This window comes from Colius striatus, chromosome 1 (genome assembly GCF_028858725.1).
Source record: "Colius striatus isolate bColStr4 chromosome 1, bColStr4.1.hap1, whole genome shotgun sequence".
Classification (NCBI taxonomy): Eukaryota; Metazoa; Chordata; class Aves; order Coliiformes; family Coliidae; genus Colius; species Colius striatus.
The window spans coordinates 35,983,771-36,004,565 of record NC_084759.1 but is presented as its reverse complement, the minus strand read 5'-3'; positions in this window follow the sequence as shown (position 1 = coordinate 36,004,565).

Genomic DNA, 20,795 nt, shown 5'->3' with positions numbered 1-20,795 from the left:
TGCCTCTTTCTATACACATCCTTCTCATTAAGCTAAATGATATTCCTGGGCACAGGATGATATTACAAGGAGATAAACTAGATAGTTCTGATCCCTTTTTTTTTTTCTTCCTTCAGTCAATAAAGATTTAATCATTAAAGATTTCAATTTTTTACTGTTTTTCTCATTTTTTTCTTTTTTTTTTGTTAGAACTATGCTTGAGGTCACAAAAATTAAAAGGTTAAGATTTTAAATAAGTTAACTTCTCTATATTGCACATTATCCTTCATAATTCTTTCTTCTCACATAGACTTCAAATGCTAAAAAAATACAGATATCACAAACACGCTGTGACCTATCTGCTATCCTGTGTGTATATCATGGGTGCACCAGTGCATGAAATGAAAATAGAAGCCTTTGTTTAGACAACTAAACTGAACCACCCATCAGCATATTACAAGGTGTCTAGAGAGGTTTTCAGCTGACCAGTTACAGGTGTCTTACTTGAAATGAGGTATAGAGACAATGAGGCTTAGAAACTATTGGTTGCATTGACTCCATTTTCAGTGACTGCCTGAAGTTCACTTTATGTCCTAAAAGTGAAAAATCATTAGATTCAGCTATTGGTAGGGACCATAATGGAAATAACTGTAATACTGTTATGGGACAGAGATTGATCCTTGTTCAGAGTGTCAGAGGAACTAACATGGTAGAACAGTAGAAATAAGGAAAGGAGGAAAACTGTACCAGCCTTTACATAGAACAAACCTGGGACAAGTCCTGTGAATCTAATAAAGCTATAGCAGTGTCACATTGCAGAGAACAATTCTGAGTCACTATCTTGCAAAAGAAAAGGGTTATAATAAAGAAACTGAAGGGAAGGCATTCTAATGTAAAGGAACAGGTTTTTACTACTTCCAATTGTTTCTTTTATTCCCTTCAAGCCATTTCAGAGTAGGCATGAGAACACACTTGCTTTATTAAATTTAGTCCTTCCAAAAAGCTGAAGTCAAAACCTTTCATGCCCATCCATGGAAAATATGATTGGTATGTCACTTTTATTTTTACTGGCTAATTTATTCTAAAATACTACAATATCAACAGCACAGGATGCACTAACAATGAAAGGATTATAAGCTTCTTCCGTGACAGGGTTTGAGAGGCCCAAGGTAACTTTTTTCATTTGTCATATCAGTGGAAAGATATCTGTTCACTATAACTTCTCAGTCATGCCCATCATTGTTTGCATGAGTGCTTCTCTCCCATTCCCATGGAAAGCTAAACTGCCTGGTTAAATCTCAGGTGAGTAGAACTAACCTCTGCCTTTCCACTGAATCATAAAGGGGTAATATTCTCTGAATCACACAGCTGTCTCAGCTGAAGCTAACAGCTTATACCATCACCAAAGAGTTGAGTCACTGCCTGAAGCAAGATTTAAGGCAGATATAAGAGCAGTACACAGCAACTCCACAGGCTGAACACTGAGGTGCAAGCTTACAGTAAATCTTGTGTATGAAAAATCCTTTCTAGCTGAACAGATTCTGGGACTTTGGGGTTATATTTTGGAAAGAGAGGATCAGAAAGGCTATATTTCTTATCTGGTTCATATGGTAAAATATGATAAAATATGGCATAAGCAGGGAAGAATCAACATCTTGAATTTGTTTTGTTTGAGCAATAATCAAAGGACTAGACACTTTTTGATATTTTTATACAATAAAATAATACAAAAGCTACTTTAACCTTAAGAGGTTTAAAAGTATCCAAGGTAGCATGCTGTTATGGGTAAAAATGTATCACTTCTCATTACAAATCAGGTTTTCAAGGGTTCATAACACATTGAAAAGCTTACTTAAGGCTCATATAAAAAGAAATCAGTGCAAGAGCATGTTTAGGTGAAAAACACAAAAGAAATATTTTGCCCATTTCTGAATTATATATACCAAGAAAAAAACAAAGTAGTTTGTCACTGAGAATGAAAGAAAACCATGGTATTAACAGTAGTCCATTTACTGCCCAGTCTACCATTTCTACATGCACATTTGCAGCTTTATCGAATAACTAAGAGTCAAATTCTTTTAACTGAAATTTTCAAGGCTGTGCAATAAATAGATGCTTTTGGCCATTGATAAGGGCAGGGGAGAAAGCTAATGAGACAGAAGCTTTATTTTTTATAGATAAGTTTTCCATGTAAATACAGCTGATTTTTTTTCCCAAAAAATTTTACAGGGAAGTTTAATACATAGACTGACAGTGACTGTATGCAGTAACTGCACTGGTAAATATAAAACCGAATAACTCCAATATGCCAAAAAAAAATCCCAAACAAACCTAATTAAAAGTGCTGATCCTTAACCAAGTCTTAATTCATCCAGGTTTTTGGCAGACTAGAGACTTTCGGTAACATTTATTCCATATGTTCATGCGGTGAACATCTGAGGCAAGTAGCTAGTAGAAATCTCAGATGCAATTCTTTTTTCATTAACAAAAAAAATGTTATTTAAATAGCATCTGAAGCCCAGTTATTTGGCAAGAGCATTTGGCTTTATTATGACTGTTTCCTTGTTAGACCTAATTCTGAATTTAGTGTTCATTTGGATAAAGTCTGTAGTGAAATTATTTTAATATCCAGGTTTAATTTAAAACAGAAAAGTGTTTTAATTTAGTTTGTTTAAAATAAATATTACAGAAATGTAACTGAAGGTCCTCTACTGTTAATGTTGACTTAAATGGAAGTAAAATAAAATAAAAATTTGGCAGGTATGTCCAATTGTTTGTAAGCTAAGGCCTGCCCTTCTAATCAGTTCTGCATAGACGGGTCTTGGCATCTTTTAAGGAACTCCATTGATTTTAGAGGAGTCTGAAACAAATGATCAGCCATGCAATGCCCTGAGCAAGGTACTAAGATAAAGCTGTAAAACATTCCGTGGTCAGACTGTTATGAAAACAATCACAAGTGTTAAAGAAATAACTGTTTTACCTATCCTAAAAACTGCTTATCCTGTTACAAAGTTGTAATTAATTATAATTATTACACACTCTTAAATATTAAGCTATTTTTATACTTTAAAGATCAGTAACTCATAAGAAATTACAGTGCTTTTTAGGTTATTACTATTAGTTAGCTCACAGCTTTCTATTGCCTCAAAAGTGAATTTACCTACCTGCTGGTAAAGGTCATTTCTTTTTTAGAGATTTTCATTTAATGGCTTCCTAATAATTTTCCACTTCTTTTATTTGTATCCACCCACCTTTAAAGAGACTGTACCAATCTAATCAGTCTTATTTGACAATCTTAAATGAAAGCAACAGATTGTACTTAGGGAAATAGTCTAGTGGTCTACAGGGCTAGGACAAAGGTCGGACTTGATGATCTGAAAGATCTCTTCCAGCTGAAATGATTCTATGATTCTATGATTCTGTGATTCTATGATTCTATGATTCTATGAAAAAGATAGTTTCAGAATATCCTACAGAATTTATTAACATTCTTTGAACATTGGAAAGAAAATGCAATGTTTAGAAGACAATTTTGATAGTGGCCATTGCATCCTTCTACAGGTTTATGTCTTAACTGAGCATGTTTTTGTTTCTTCTGATTTGTATCAGAACAAAGCTGAAAAAGGTGCCATTCAAAGTTCATTGCCAGTCAAGTCCATACAAACGCTTCAGATAGACATGGGCAGACATCTCAGATCTTCTTTTTTCCATTATTTGTGTTCACAATCTATGTCCCTAGATACTCCACCATTTTCAACAAAGTTTGTAAGTTTTCACCTCCCACTATTTTGATAGCATGACATTTAATGTCTTTTCAGATCACCCATAAAGGTGTTAAATGCCAAATATACTGATGTTTATTAATGACTCCTCTTCTATGCCATTATATCCACCTGAAAGCACCACTCTTTCATACTTCCTTTCATTTATAGTTCAAAGTTAGTTGTAAATGAATAAATGAAAGTCAGAGTTAACATTTTCAGTAAAATATAATGTCTTTATCTACTCGTCTCTCTTCTTTCATTAATGTTGTGTATGTATATTCTTTATTCTTGTAATGAACATATTGAGTGAATTTATTTGTGAATGAATATTTTTCATGTATCATAATTGCCTCTTCTTGAAATAACATCAAAAACGTAAATGAAACAATGTATCAAGATTTTCTTCTTCGTAACAAGCATTCTTCAGAAAGTCAGACCACCATTTAGTTAGAAATCTACTGGAATATTGAAGAGCAGAGCCTAGCTGTCAATATTTCTATTGGGCAAATAGACACCTGAATCAATTGAACGTTCTTGTGATGAATGCAGAATGCAATGAAGCGGTGAAGGTTGAGGGCAGCCTTGGCTGCAACCACCACGAGATGATGGAGTTTAGGATCTTCTGTGGTAGGAAGAGAATACCAAGCAGGATCATAACCATGGACTTTAGAAGGGCCAACTTTGGCCTTTTCAAACAGTTATTAGGGGATATCTCATGGGACAGGGTGTTAGAGGATAAAGGGGCCCAAGATAGTCAGTCTCTGTTCAAAGATCACTTTTTCCAGGCTTAGGATCAGAGTATCCCAGCAGGTAAGAAATCAAGTAAGAGAGCCAGGAGACCTACATGGTTAAACAGGGAATTGCTGGGTAAACTCAAGTGGGAGAAAACAGTATATAGATCATGGAAGGAAGAGATGGCCACTTGGAATGAATATAAGACTGTCATCAGAGGATGTAGGGATGCAACTAGGAAAGCTAAAGCCTCATTGGAATTGTACCTTGCAAGGGAGGTCTAGGACAACAAGAAGGGCTTCTTCAGTTGCAGACAAAACTAATGCTAGAGGCAATGTAGGTCCACTGTTGAACAAGGCAGGTGCCCTTTTAACACAGGATACAGAGAAGGCAGTTACTGAATACCTTCTTTGCTTCTATCTGTATTGCTGTAGACTGTCCTCAGGAGCCTCAGACTCCAGAGGAAGTCTGGGAGGATTTTTTTAAGGATCAGTTGAGCAGTCTAGATGTGCATAAATCCATGGGCTCTGATGGGATGTACCCACAGGTGCTGAGGGAGCTGGCAGAAGTCACTACTAAACCACTCTCCATCATCTTCAATAAGTTGTGGAGAACAGGAGAGGTGCCTGAAGACTGGAGTAAAGCAAATGTCACTCCAGTCTTCAAAAAGGGTAAGAAGGAGGACCCAGGTAACTACAGATTGGTCAGTCTCACCTCCATCCCTGGAAAGGTGATGGAATGACTTATCCTGGGTGCTGTCTCCAGGCACTTAAAGGACAAGAGGGTCATTAGGAGCAGTCAACATGGTGTTACCAAGAGGAAGTAATGTTAGACCAACCTGATAGCCTTTTATGAAGATGTAACCAGGTGGACAGATGGTGGTAATGCAGTGGATGTGGTGGTACTGTTCAATCTATTCATTAATGACCTTGATGAGGGAACAGAGGACACTGACAGTAAGTTTACAGATTATTCTAAACTGGGGGGAGTGGCTGACACACCAGAAGACTGTGCTGCCATTCAATGAGACCTGGACAGGCTGGAGAGTTGGGCAGGGAGGAATCTAATGAAATTCAACAAGGGCAGGTGTAGAGTCTTGCATCTGGGAAAGAATAACCCCATGTACCAGTACAGGTTGTGGAGTGAACTCTCAGAGAGTAGTGTAGGGAAAGGGACCTTGGGGTGCTGGTAGACAGTAGGATGACCATGACCTAGCAATATGCTCCCGTGGTCAAGAAGGCCAATGTTATCCTGGGGTGTATTAGATGGGCTGTAGTGAGTAGGTTGAGAGAGTTTCTCCTTCCCCTCTACTCTGCCATCGTGAGACCACATCTGGAATATTGTGTGCAGTTCTGGGCTCCTCAGTTCAAGAAGGACAGCGAGCTGCTGGAGAGAGTTCAGTGCAGGGCCATAAAGATGTTTAAGGAAGTGGAGCATCTCCTTTATGATGAAAGGCTGAGGGAGGTGGGGCTCTTTAGCTTGGAGAAGAGGAGACTGAGGGGTGACCTCATTAATGTTTACAAGTATGTAAAGGCTAGATGTCAAGAGTATGGAGCCAGGCTCTTCACAATGATGGCCAATGATAGGACAAAGGGCAATGGGTATAAACTGGAACATAAGAGATTCCAAAGAAATACAAGGAAGAATTTCTTCACTGTGGGGGTGACAGAGCATTGGAATAGGCTGCCTAGATGGGTTGTTGAGTCTCCTTCTCTAGGGACATTCAAAACCCACTTGGATGAGTTCCTGTGTGACCTACTCTAGTTGCCCTGCTGTGGCAGGGGGGGTTGGACTAGATGATCTTTCAAGGTCCCTTCAAAACCTTAAGATTCTGTGGTTTCAGGTGAAAACTGGTCTAGGCTGTTTATAGGGGTTTTATCTCACAGATGATTTCTAACACAAAGTACCTGTTGGAACAATTAAGTCAGGATACCTATTCAATTATTGTAATTAAATGATCTGTCATATACTGAAAGATAATTTTTATGTTTTACCATTAATTCTGAAGTATTCTATTTCAAGGTCTAAATGAGTATGGGAGCTGCAACTTTCAGTGACAGATGTAAACTGTATGTCTTTGCTCTGTTTTTGTCTTTACAATGTATTTGTTATCCATTCAAGTACTTATATTTAGTTGTTAGGGAGAGTTAAGTGCAATTACTTGACTGATAGAGCATTCACTTTGAATCTTATATACATATGCTATGTTTCTACCATGAGAGGGATATCATATAGTAGCCACACTGCAAGTCATGTTATTTCAAAGCCAGATAATGTTCTTTAACTACAGACATCTAAGAGAAATATGAGTATATGGGTTCTAGAGATATGAACCCCAGGATAGACCATCTTCAATCAACTACCCTTCATTATAAATTACATAATATTGCTAACATGTCATTCTGTGGATATTGTATACATCTTTCCACCAAAAATCCATATTCTCAGATACAACAAGCCATACAAACAAAAGTGTATTATTGACATACTTTTTGACATACTTATTCCACATGAAAAAGAAAAATTTGTAACCATCCTTTCTCAATTAATTTGCAAGTGTTGATGTAACAGGGCACAGACTCTAGCTCTTCAGATAATTTGCCAGTTTTCAACAGTGAAAACCTCAAATTATTAATTTTAGAACATGCTAGAATATTGTCATGAATATTTGGCTGCATTAAAGGCAAACACATTTCACACGAAACCAAAACATGTTGATGAACAGTATAGTTTGAGTTATAAGGCCGTTATAGTCCCACTAAGTTACTTTTCTTTCAGTTATAGCATAAATATTCAATTCAAAGGAATGAAATGAGGAATGTCACAGTCTTAACTTTGCAGGAATACCTGTAAATAAGTAGGTTACATCTAGATTAAACACATTAATTTTATACTTTATAGATTAACATTTACTGAAGTTATAAAATCACTGAATAAGAAAACAAGATTTTCTAAAGTATTGCTTACAGAAACACATGGAAATCATGCAACATCTAATTGTTAAACAAGATGTTTGCTTTCACTGCTTTGAAGAATACTTTGTTATTGCACTATAATCTTTTTCTTGGGGATACGATTAAAATAATATTGCTTGTGATATAAGAAGTGTGAAAAGCCCAGTACTGCACCATAATATGTGAACAAATATCAATGTAAACCTATAGCATATTATGTAAACTTCAAGCCAAGAGAATTTTATTTTAGTAAGGTAGTTGCTATTATAGTGTTTTTTTCAGGATTCATATACTGAATGTGTAAAATTATATGGCTTCATACCAGAATATACTTAGAATCAATCTCCAAACACAACATACAAGAGATGAGGTTGCAACCCTTCCTTGAATTCTTTTTGCATCTAGTCCTTGATTTCCTTTCTGACAGGTGCAGAACTACCCATATTTCAAGAGAGAGAAGGCAATTTCTTAGTATGGACCTTAAACTCATATTGAAAGACTAAGTACAGCAGTGAACCAGAAAACAATTCTGATCTTGTGCTCAAGTTTCACAAAGCTGTTGGCACAACTTCCCTTAAGGATATGAAGTACTGATACTGCACATCTTCAGAAGCATTATCAGTTCATCTGAGCTGAGTGTTGAGAAACATTCCTTTTACCAAAACCTTTTTGGGATCCAGAAAAAAGGGTATCCCTATGCTAAGACTCTGTAAATGACTAAATCGGCTATGCACATGCAGAGCATCTCTACTACATAACAATAGCTCAAAACCCTGCTAGGGTACCCATCTTCTACAGAATAACATTAATTGGGGCATTTGCTCAGAATTTTAGGCATGATTGAACCTAAGGAGATTTGCCTGTGCAACTTTGTCTTCCCAGAATGCTGTTCTAGACATGGCCAAAAAAAATTAAAAAACCCACAAAAATGCAAAAAGTAAAAACTTTCTTCTTCTCTGTTCTGCTGAAATGATGCCACACTTCTGCTAAAACCATCTGGATGCAGAACAAGCGAAATAGCCTTAGTATCCCAGTGGGTATGCAGTGCTTTGAAGTACTTCCTTACTCTATTATTTTACATCTACAAAAATGCACCCCTATATGACAAAATCTGAGAAATTAGAGAATGCAGGTCATCCCGATGCTTTGTCTCAACTTGCTTTCTGGGTCTGCAAACAAAACCTGATCAGAAATCAGAGCTCAGTCCTCAAACATTTTTAAGGTGAATGTGAATGCATACTTTCCCAGATTTTACTCTGGGAAAGAAGATGTAAAAGAAGTCTACTTTCTAGCACTTAATATTTTAATATTCCACAGGCCATTGAATAGACTACCCATACCTAGTACTGAAATAAACTATCTAACTGAAGGTTTTAAAAAGTTTTTGCAGTTTGCAGAAGATAGCTACAGCAGTTATAGCTTAGAAAATACCATCAAGGCATTTTACCTCAAGAAAAAACAGTTAAGGAAGCTCCTGAAGTGCATCATACCACTGTTAAAGAAGCTTTGTAGAGCATCTGTGTTCTCTGCAAATTTGAATCATCCTTGAATTCTGATTATCTCTTGGTCTGGTGTAATTTCTGATGCAAAATATAGCTGCTTTAGGGTTATTATATTTGATATTAACAGTTAAGCTTCCCCCCCCCCCCATTTTATGGAAGTTGTTAGATTACAGCAGTTCACCTCAACATGTCCCTCCAGTGTCTCATACAACATTCTTGACAAAAGAAGATAGGAGCTGCATAGGAAAAGGTATTTTGATTTTATACTGTCAAAAAAAGGCAAATTCTGAGATAACCAGGTAAGGAACTATTGCAGGCACATAAGAACCTAACAGGTCCCTGACGTGTGTTCTTCAGGGAATCTTTTGGATATGTTTGAAGCTTGTGTTAATTATTTTCAAATAGCTTGGGTTTTTTGCCTGAAGTCAGAGGTGAAGTAAAGACTGTGATGCTCTCTGTCTCATAATCAGACTCAAATTATGACATTTACAAGTATGTTAGGAAAAGATCAAGCAAAAATGACTACACTTGGCTTCTGAGCCAAGGAAAAATAAGTCTTCTAGCTTGCAATCTCTGCCTTCTGTTAAATCTTTCATAGGGAACAAATACTAAATAGCCTGAACTCTCTTACTTCCTAGTGATGGATAAATAGTATGTGAATAGTAAATTACTCAGATTTAGGGACTCTCCAGTGTGAGTGTTTACCTTCTAGTAAAGATCTTTTAGAAAAAAAAATATCTACTCTCAGTACCATATATTTGGGGTGTAATGCAATAAGGACCTTCCTTACAGACAACATGCTATGGTACACAAATGATCCTGAATAGACTTCATTGAAAACTTAGAGCTAATTTCATCTTACATTGACCAATGATTTAACTGAATTTTTTTAATATGATCAAGAGAACTCTACAATTGATTCAAGCAATGTCTTCACCATAGTCACAAAGATCACAAAAATTAAAGGACTGATTCTATAATTAGAGTATCTCCCCAAAAGAAAAGTACAAAGACTGACCGAAAAATGAGCTATTGAACTAAGGCACATAAGAGATCTTTTAAAAGAACTTAGTAAGTTTCTAAACAAGGCCTGCATTGAAAAGAAATTAAAACGTATGCTAATGGAGATGATAAAATATTAAAGGATGAGTCTTCTGCCTTTTTCTCTAGGGTTTAGGCTCCTTACATCCAATCTTTTAATAACTTTTTTTGCTGTGAGTATTAAGTAATTTTCATAAACCCGTATCAAATTAACAAAAACACATCTTACAATCATATAATTGTTTGATTGGAAAAGACTTTTAAGATTATCAAATCCAACCACTAATTTAACACTGTCAATCCCACCACTAACCTGTATCCCTCAACATCTCATCTATATGTCTTTTAAATATCTCCAGGGATGATGAATCTACCACCTCCCTGGGCAGCCTATTCCAATGTTTAGTAACCCTCAGTGAAAAAGTTTTTTCTAATATCTAACCCTCCCCTGGTGCAACTTGAAGTCATTTCCCAGTTTTTCTCTGCTATTCCTCATAAGACTTGTTCTCCAGACCCTTCACCAGCTTTGTTGCCCATCTCTGGACACACTCCAGCACACCTCTTGTAGTGAGGGGCCCAACACTGAACACAGCAGATGCAGTCTCACAAGTGCCAAGTACAGGGGGACAATCACTTTCTTGTCTCTGCTAGTCACACTATTCCTGATACAGGCCAGGATGTCATTGACCTCCTTGGCCACCTGGGCTCACTGCTGGCTCATGTTCAACCAGCTGTCGACTAACACCAGCAGGTACTTTTCTGCTAGCTAGCTTTCCAGCCACTCTGTCCCAAGCCTGTACCATTGCATGGGATTGTCGTAGCCCAAGTGCAGGATCCAGCACTTGGCCTTGTTAAATATCAGCTGGCCTCAGCTGATCAATTTAGTCTTCCTCTTCAAATATTTAAAGTTTTAAAACAGTCATTGCATGAGGGTTATCTTCGGTTGCACTAAGTGAAAGAGAGACAGTCATTGATGAAAGTGTCACTCGATACAGGCAGATTCACAGATCCAGTGATTACTGCTTGCTTGATCTATACATCATCTCTGTAGGAAACAGCTAATTGAAAGGACCTAAGACAGTCAAGGACTAAGGTAGCAATAAGGCAGTATGGGGTTCAGGGGTCTAGTACTCAAGCTCCACCTGTATCATATTTTCATTTGATAATGAATATTTATTCATAAATATGCCCAAGAAATTTTTGTCATATCTGGGGAAGTGCATTCAGCACAAAATAATAAAGCATGCATTATACAGCAATAAATAAAAATAGTATACATCTGTGGAACCCAGCTTCCTTGGAAGAATCCCAAGCTCTAGGTTAAAACATACTTTAACACATTTGAGTGCTTTAGGTTGCTTGAAAGTCAAAGTAAGGAATTTGTTTAGCAAATACATTGTTAGAAAGTTTCAGTTTGATGAAGAATGATGACAAGCAAAAGCAGTAACTTTGATAGTGCAGACATGAGCTGGAGCCCAGAAGACTTCAGCTCAGCTTTGTTGCCTGGAAATAGATTTTAACTCAGAGAAAGTCTACTCAACTTCCCTCACACTGTGATTGCACATGCTAACCACCAAGTTTTAAGACCATCTCCCACCCCTGTGGAGGAGTGGTTAAGGGAGAATGGACATGGATCCCGGGGTATAATGTTAGGCCTGATGGAGCAAGGCAGTCTGAGTTCTAGTTATATGAATTTAATGCACAATCAAGACCAGAGTCAGAGCCATGGTTAAAGCAGTTGCTGTCATGTAGTCAACATAGACAGCAGGCCGCTTTCTGTTCCTTCAAGGACGGACTGTTTTCAGCTAACGAGCTAACAGCTCAAGGTGGAAAACACCTTTGGAGAAAAACAAGATGGGAAAATGTGAGGGAGCTTGCTTATCGCAGAAACCGCAAGTAGGATGAACATAAGAATGTAATCTATTAGCTGCTGTTGCTGAGCTAGCTTTGAAGCTGCTGTGTATATAAGTTAGAGCCTGCTCTCAATAAAGAAGATTTCTGCTATCACTCACATTGAGTAGGACTGATTTCTTCCCACCCAGCTGAGAATCGGACCCTGGGTTGATCGCCGCATGAAGTAGGCTTGGAGCTGGTTTTTCAGGCTTCGAGCCTGGGTTTTTCAGGCTTAGAGTCTGGTTTCAGGCTTCGAGCCTGGGTTTTTCAGACTTAGAGTCTGGTTCATTTTTCAGGCTTCGAGCCTGGTTTCAGGCTTCGAGCCTGGTTTTCAGACTTCGAGTCTGGTTTTTTCAGGCCAAGAGCCGAAAACTTTGAGGCACACCCCTCCTTCCTTCTATTTCTTTCTGGTTCCGTGATTATGCAAACAATAGTTAGGAGCTCTCCTGGAAGAAACTGAGTAGAATCCTATTCTGAATAGCGCATGCCCAAATTTTTCAAATTCCTTGTTTATATTACTCAGAGTAAGAACCTGAAATTGGATTGTATCAGTCCATAGCAAGTGCCCTACCACCTGGCCCAGCTGGACTCATCCAATTAATAGGGACTGGTAGATCACTTTTTCATGGACATTTTTCAGACACATACCATTTGTGCTATGATATGGAATAAATCCTAGCTTGTTGCTTCTTTTTTCCCCCTACAAAATCACATGTTTGTAATTAGATTGTGACTTATTGTGGTAGCCATGACATGTTTGTGCCAATTTTTCCTAGTGAATCGTTATTTAGAATCAGTAAGGTTTACCTGCTGTTAACCTTCATGCTACATAGACAAATTAAAGTAGATTTTTCGTAACTTCAGTAGTGAGGGTGCTCCTGCAAATGGGTAGCTCAGAACTGTATTTGGCACATAAGTTGACATGCTGGTTTTGTTTTGGTTTTATAGTGAATTTATTGGCTGTTGACACAGACAGATTAATAGCCCCAAAATTCTTCATGATTTCACAAAATAAGTATATCATGAGCAGTACATATATAACTCTTTACCACTCAAGTAATGAAATCACTTTTGCAGAGTATAAAAAGAAGTTAATTTTCTGAATTCTGTTAAAAATGTTCTTAACAATGGCACAAGTTATTTGCACTGGAATGGATTATCTGATGTGAATGTCTGTTCTGTGAGGCTCTAATAGATCTCATCTGGGCCTCTGCTTCTCACTGCTCCGTGATCACAAAGTGAATCAAAATTAGAGAAATTCCCCTCTGTTCATAAGCTCTTTTGTCACAGCTCCCAATGTCTAGTATAGAGTGCTCTTATAGGGACAAAAAAATTGCACAGGATTTATTTGACAGAACAGAGGTTAATTTTATTTTATGAAAGATCATAGCTGACTGGAGTATTTACAAGTTCAGAAAAGCATGAACAGATTTCAAAGTCTCATTAGTCAATACCGATCTTTCCATTCTGGTCTTATAACAAGCTCAGCATAGGTGGAACAGACAATCAAGGTTGTCTTAATATCAGCAGGGGAGGACCAAAACCACAAAACAAATACTATGCAAAGCTGATACAGTTTTGCTTATCTGACTGAAATGCTACACATGTATTCGTTGTCTTCAGATGTTAAAAACCCACTCATGAGACTGTCTTAAAAGACTTATTAGTTTGGGTGGTTGACTCAGCCAAAAACAGTGATTCACATCCTCATAATTATTTTTTGCAGACAAGACTAAGCAAGTTGAGGTGCATACTTCTGAATGAATTAAAGACTGGTATTAGATGAGTGTTTACGTAAAGCTGTGATTCCTTTGCAGCTGAAGACAGTGGGTGGGATTTAATCCAATTAACATTCAGTATCTACAGTGTAAGATACAAGAAGGGTACTTACAAGAATTCCCAGCAAATACTTCTGTTGTATCACTGAAGTATTGCACTACATCTTACGTTTTAAATAGAATACATCTTCTGGATTTAAGAATGGACCTTAGGTCTTGAGAATTTTTATAGTCAATTTCTCTATTCACACACCTGTGCTCAAACTTGCTGATATACCTCATTCAGTCCCTCCTCACATTGGCTTTAAGATTTTGTAAATTATATTTAACTTTTTGTAAATAAGAGCAAGAATACTATTACAATAACAAAAGGCAGGAACAGCTCACAAAAACTTACTAATCTGATAGAAAATTTTACTAAAATTAAAAAACCCACAAAACACAGCAGCACAAAATATTATCTTGTTTAGATTTTTCTGACCCTAAATAAGGATCTTTCACTAAAAACAACTAAAGGCTAATACTAACTTAGGAAATGAAGTTTAACACTAAAAGAAGAAATAAAACAGGATTTAACTTAAGAAGTCTAGGAAGAAGGGAACTGTTCTTATGACCTTATGAGATTTTTTCACATCTGGAAATGTGTCACGTCACCCCATGTGACACAACATTCCTATGTATATGAGAGAGAAAAGGGGAGAAAGAGACACATTTATACAGAATCGTCTTATCTAATATTTAAACATCTGCTCTAGGATGAGATTAATTCTAGTATATGGTTATGTTTTCACTGCTTAAAAAAAAAAGCTGGGCGCTGATCATAAGTGCCATCAAGCAATCCGTAATAAACACTTCTTAGGGTTCACTCCTTAAATAGCAGAGTTACGACAAAGAGAATTAGAGAAAAAGACTCACAGCAAAGAGAGAAAAGTTAGAATTCTAGGTCTGATTAGTACTTAGTCATTCTTCTTGAGCCTCTTTAATTCAGTTGTATAAAAATGTTCTGTAGCTGCCTATTTCTCTCCATTGACTACTATAAAAAAAGATGTAGGAAAACTGGTATTTATATTGCATACATTCAGCAAGATGAGATGAATTTCTGTTTTACACTACAGACTCTGTGTTATTGGCTCATGGATGTATCAAGAATCTCTCTGCACTGAGTGTGGTATTCAGTGAAGTAGTAGATAGTGTCATTGTTTTGATTTCAAGATAAAAGAGAAAGCCTGAGAGTAAAGGGTTAATTAAAGACACACTGTCTTTCAACAACTCCTTGAGGGAGTCTGACTTTTATATAATCGTCTCTTGCATAATTCTAAATCTGAAGAAATTACTTGCTAATAAAACACTACCATTACTTCAAAAGAAGTCAGAACTGTTGACTAAATGAGTATATGTCTTTACGAATGAGAAGAAACTGTCTCAGGGCTCTTTTAGAACTGACGACTGTGAATAAAACGTGTACTGATAGTCCATTTAAAAGGTTGGGAATATTTAAATAGTTTATAATAAATTCATATTTCTTTGCATACTCATTTAATATTGTATTGGTTAGTACTGTGGAGTACCAACTACTAAAATCTGCAAAGCAGCATGTTAAAAACAGTAGTCAAAGACAGTTGCATAGAAAAAAGTTGAATCTCTGTATGTTTCTTTCAGTAGTTACAAGTTACAAATTGGGAATTCAGAAAAACTGTAAATGTTTGCTGTTCAGCTGCCAACATATTTGCTCAAGAATTTGTTGGCAAGATTATCTCCCCCATCAGAGTACCATGGATCAGAGAAGTTGGTTGTTGGCCAGCTACATAAATGACCTAACTGGCTTCTCTTGGATCATTCTTGATTGCATCACTGTGGAGTCTTCATCAGTGCAGGAATGTTATAGCAGAGTTCAACTCTTCCCTGCTCTTGTAGTTTCATTCCAGTAGGTAGTTCTTCCCCACACAGCCACTCAGTCACTTCCCACAAGTGGGATGGAGGAAAGAAATACAAGGTAAAGTGCAAAAACTTATAACTTGAGATAAGGATTGTTTTAGAGGTAAAGTGATATCCAATACATCCTCACTAACCACCCATTCACCCTTTGAGCTCAGGTCAGGTCACTACTGCACTTCCACTGTTTCCTGTTGTGCTCACTCCTCCACTGGTTCAGGTGTTTCCTGCTAACACATGCTCTGTAACATGCAACTCAAATCATGAGTTACAACAATTTAAACATACATCCATTACAATCTCAACTCCTAGTCCCTTTGGGTTTAACATTGTAGTGATCTCATTCCCTTGTTCCTCGTCTGACTAGCACCAAGTGCCTCCTGCTATATTAACTCCTATAACATACAATTGAAATTATAAGTTGCAACAATTTAAAGGTATATCTATTACAGTCTCCAGTCCTGATCCCTTTGGACCAGGGCATAGGGTTTAACACTGCAGTAAACCCCATTCCTTATTCCTGCTTCTCATGGCCTTGTCCACAATCTCTTAGGGATGTACCTGCTCCAGCGTGGTCTTATTCAAGGGACACAGTTTCTTCAGGGGTGCACCTGCTGTGTTGTGAACTTATGCACAGCACTGATGCCTCAGGGTGTACCTGCTGTGGCATGGACTTATACAGAGCTAGAGATGCTTTGAGGTATACCTTCTCCAGCATAGACTTTTCCTTGGGCCACAGTTCCTTCTGGACCATATCTGCTCTGGTGTGGACTTACCTATGGTCACAGACACTTAGGGGATGTCTTGCTTCCAGGTACATTTATTCACAGGTCACAGGCCCTTCAACTACAGTTCACACTGGAGTTCCAGCATGTTCAGTACAGCAGCACAGGAACAGAAGCAATGCCCAGACCATCTGCCAGCCCAGGTGCATGCTCACTGCTGTTATCAAAACGTTCATAGGCATAGCAGAGTAAAATGAGATAGAGTACCACAAACAGCAAATGTAAAAGCATTAACAAGCACTAGATTGTCATATACAGTAAGGCAAGCAAAGCCTCTGGCAAGCACAGGAGCCTGCTAATTAGTAGACAAATAGCTATGATAGCTATAAATTCACTCTAGTACACTCCAATCAAATCTGTCATTATCTTGAGCCCTTCAACTCCCCTGTAGGGCACCAAGAAAAAAAAAACTCTGCCAAGATTTAACCCTGGTAGGCAGCTAAAGCCCACACAATACACCTGTCCAGCATTTATATCCTTCAGCATAAGACAGACTTGCATTACAGAGCTAGCTATTCCATTGTACTCTGCAATTATACTCAAGGGCAACAGTCTGCTCAAAATCTGTGACAAAATTGTTATTTTTCTATGATGTCTGATGAATATGTGGGCTAAGTGCTAGAAATTGCTTACTAGAGGATCTGACTTTTTTGAGCTTGTAGTTTGTTTCCCCATAGTGGAGTAGCCGAATCATGACGTTTCTCCTATTTGGGAAATAGTAGTTAAAATGTGTGCTTTGCACTAAATTTTGCTTCCATTTTTGGGGAGAAAATATATTCAGTCCACTGTAAGTTTTAATATTCTCTCAGCTTTCCTCCTAGCATTTCTGAAAACTGACAACAGTATCCCAGAACTTTATTTATTCAAAATATTTTAAGAAGCCCTTAAATCGTTTTGAACAGAAAAGGAACATTGTAGAAAACAAAATGGTGTAATTTGTCAAGCTGAATGACACATGAAATGATAGATGACACTCTGGTTTTGCAGAATGTACATAGGAGTTTTACCATTGATTTCAATAAAGAGTGTCTTGGAACAGTTATGAACAAATATCTTGTCTTAGCAGCTCATTTTTCTGAAGAGTAGAAAATGTAGAGAAAGAAGAATATGTTATTTCATAGAGCAGAGCAATAGAACAGAAAAATACTGTATTTTCTATTTTAACTGGTCTAGAAAGATCGGGAATAGGACAGAGAAAAGGGGTGAGCTATTGGAAACCAAAGGGATTTTTCTAAAAATTAAAAAAAAAAAGTGTTATACAAGACAAAGAACCTTCCAAATAACCTTTATTCATTAGTTAATAATTCTAAGAAACTGAAGAAAGTTGTAGAATTTGGAAAAGATTCTGACCATTCAACACAGATGTCATAAATCATAAGAGATTAGTAACTAGTAAGTGCTAGTAAAGGAAATTTCCTAAGCTTCCTTGACAATGAAGAATGATTGGTGTCTAACTTCATTCATTAGCCTAAATCCTCTTTGGAGGCACCTACCTCTGCCAGTTCACTCTAGTGGGAAAACATAAACATCAGGAAGTTGCCACTTCACTGAAAAGCCACCACAGCCAGGCACAAGCAGAAGGAGAGGTTTTCTTGAACACTGCCAAAAACACAGGTACACAAATTAGACTACATACAAAATCCCAACATAACCCAGTTATGTCATTCATAAACCCACTGGATCCTGTTATTGGTTTTATTTTTTTTTTCCAATGTTATAAAAAATACAGAAGTTTCTCAAGCAACTAAAGCAATTTTGACCTGGATATAGTTCTGCATTTCTTGGACTTGCATAGTTTATATTTAAAGTACAATTTGTTACAGGTTAAAACAAACTTAGGAACTGAGGGTGTTACAGCAGGCAAGGGTAATAAGGATTAATGTGGTGGAATACTTTGGTTGTATGTCCCTAATACTCACTTCCACATCAACAGCAAGTGATAAAATGGTGCTTACATTCAGGACTTTAGGTCACTATAGGAAACTTCAGGCAGAGCTTTGAAAAGGGTCAAAGAAAAGTGGGAAACGAGGAAAATGAGATTTGAGATATCTGAGGATAGGTTTGTGAAACTATTGAATCTATTAAGATTCAATCAGAATCTTAATTCAATCAGAAAAGGGAGTTTGTTGTTTTCAACTGCAACTGAAAAATAAAGGTGGATGATTATTATTTTTCCTCAAAAAGGGATACTGTTTTCAAACAAGTAAAATAATTTTAAGTTACTGAGAATGATTCAAACTTATAAAATCAAATACTACTCCTGTTTCTCTCAACTCCTTGTTATAGCAATTACTAAATTAAAATCACATTCCACCAAAAACTGATTTAGAAAAAAAAAAAAAACCCACAACACTACTTATATCCTGCTGCTTTCTGGTTTCCTTGATCCCTTGGCTATTACCTAACATGCATGAAGAATCAAAGTGGCACACTTGCCCTAATTGATCTGAAGACATCCACCAGAAAGAAAAACATTTGAACTTCATCTTTTTATTGCTTGAATATTGATTTCTGAAGAGAAGTTGTTTACATTTACCTACATTGCAGGTCGGATTTGACAATAAGCTACAAATGCCAGTGATTCAAGAACCTGCATAATGCTAGTATTCTTATTTTCAGTTGAAATAAGAAGCACTTTCTAAGCAGTACTTAGGCAATATTTGTGGTACATGACATAAATGGCAATCTTTTTCATGTATTTGTTATAACAGTGTTTTTTTAAAAGAATAAAGTCAGAAACAGCTCAGCTTTTCCTAAGAGACAAACTCTTTTCCCGTTTGAATAGTAATAGGAGACACTGTAAATTTTTTTCTTGAGTATTTGATTGCTTTTCCTTGCCTTTTGAATTTGTTTTTCATTTGTCATTTATATACATCAATACATAACAATGTGCAGAATAAATTCTATTTGGTTAGCAATTCCTAGAAGCTTTGATCCATTATTGTATGTATTACCTGTATAGCCTCACAACAATAATACAATAAAGCTAAAAAGACACCTTCAAGATCCCTTTTACCCTCCAGTTCACACAGGTAACATTAGAGTGTGCAGTTTATATCAGACACCGTCCTCCACAATTTGTCAAAAATTCTAATCATTTTATAGTAAGAGATAGTGTAATTGGTTGTGTTAAAATTACTTTTGTAATCAGGACAGTGATGGATAGAGTAGTTCCTGGAAAAGCACGTATTGATATAATTCACAATAGAAATAATAATGATGGCACTGATGGACAGAAAAGATATTACTTTCAGATTATTTACTTGGATACAAAGCTCTTGATCCTTTGCCTAAACATGGAGAATAGAGAGCATCTACCATAAATGTAAACACGAAGTTTAGGGGAGGAACATACCCAGTATGACCAGAAATTTAGAATACACTTCACCTGACCTAAGGTAGACATCTACTTTATACAATTTCTGTCATTAAAGTTGTTGTTTCTTTCCACTAACTGCACAAGGACTACAGAAAACTAGCATAAAGTTAGATATTTTTATGTAGACATCTAAAGTGAGTGCAATCAACCTGACTGACCTCAGGCATCCAAGTACCATACTAGTTTGGGCTTTTAAAGAAAACCTTGAATTCTCAAACTAGGAATTTATAAACGGATTAGTGGAAACCCCTATTCACAGTGACTTTTTCACTCTTTCAGGAGTCAAATCACCTCCAAGTCACTATAGAATGACACCATAACATGAGCTGTAGCACCCAAAATGTGGGCAGTTGCCTCCCTAAAGATCTAGGAATCTATATGAAGCCTTTGCAAGATAAGATGTTGCCTCTTTAAGAAAAGCATCTTCATCTGCTCTTAACAATAATTCTCAGATTTATGTGATACTTTAAGAATTATTGTATTAATGTAAAAAATCAAGTGTTTCCACTAAAAAAGAGTACCACCAATGATCAATTTTACTGTTTAGTATAACTTCTCTTAACAATTTTCATTTGTATTTCTTCAAAATCAACATCTCCCAGAAGAAACCATAACCATGCATATGGATAGGGATATATATCATATTATTTACTTCCATCCACACATTTATGTCCATGTTATTTGCACTCGTCTTCTCAACTGAACAGCAATTTTGATTGTTTAGGAAATTAGGAAAAAATAATCCAAACAATTGTCTAAGTTGTCAAGAAAAAAGTTACATTTCTGACATAAGAGAACATGTTCTTTTTCACTTAGAATTGAATAGCTAGATACAGACACATTGTGATTATGCTATTCAGACATCAGATCTCTTAGAGGTTTATAAATATCATTATCACAACAAAATTGTTTTGTGATTCTGAAAATAAGAAGTAGTGTGGAAAAAATCTTTGAAAAGCGTCAATAACACGGTCAGTAAATCAAAGAGCAAATGCTAGAAGTGTTTCAAGCCTATAGCACAGGAGAATATGCATTAATGGAAAAGATCTCAAATTA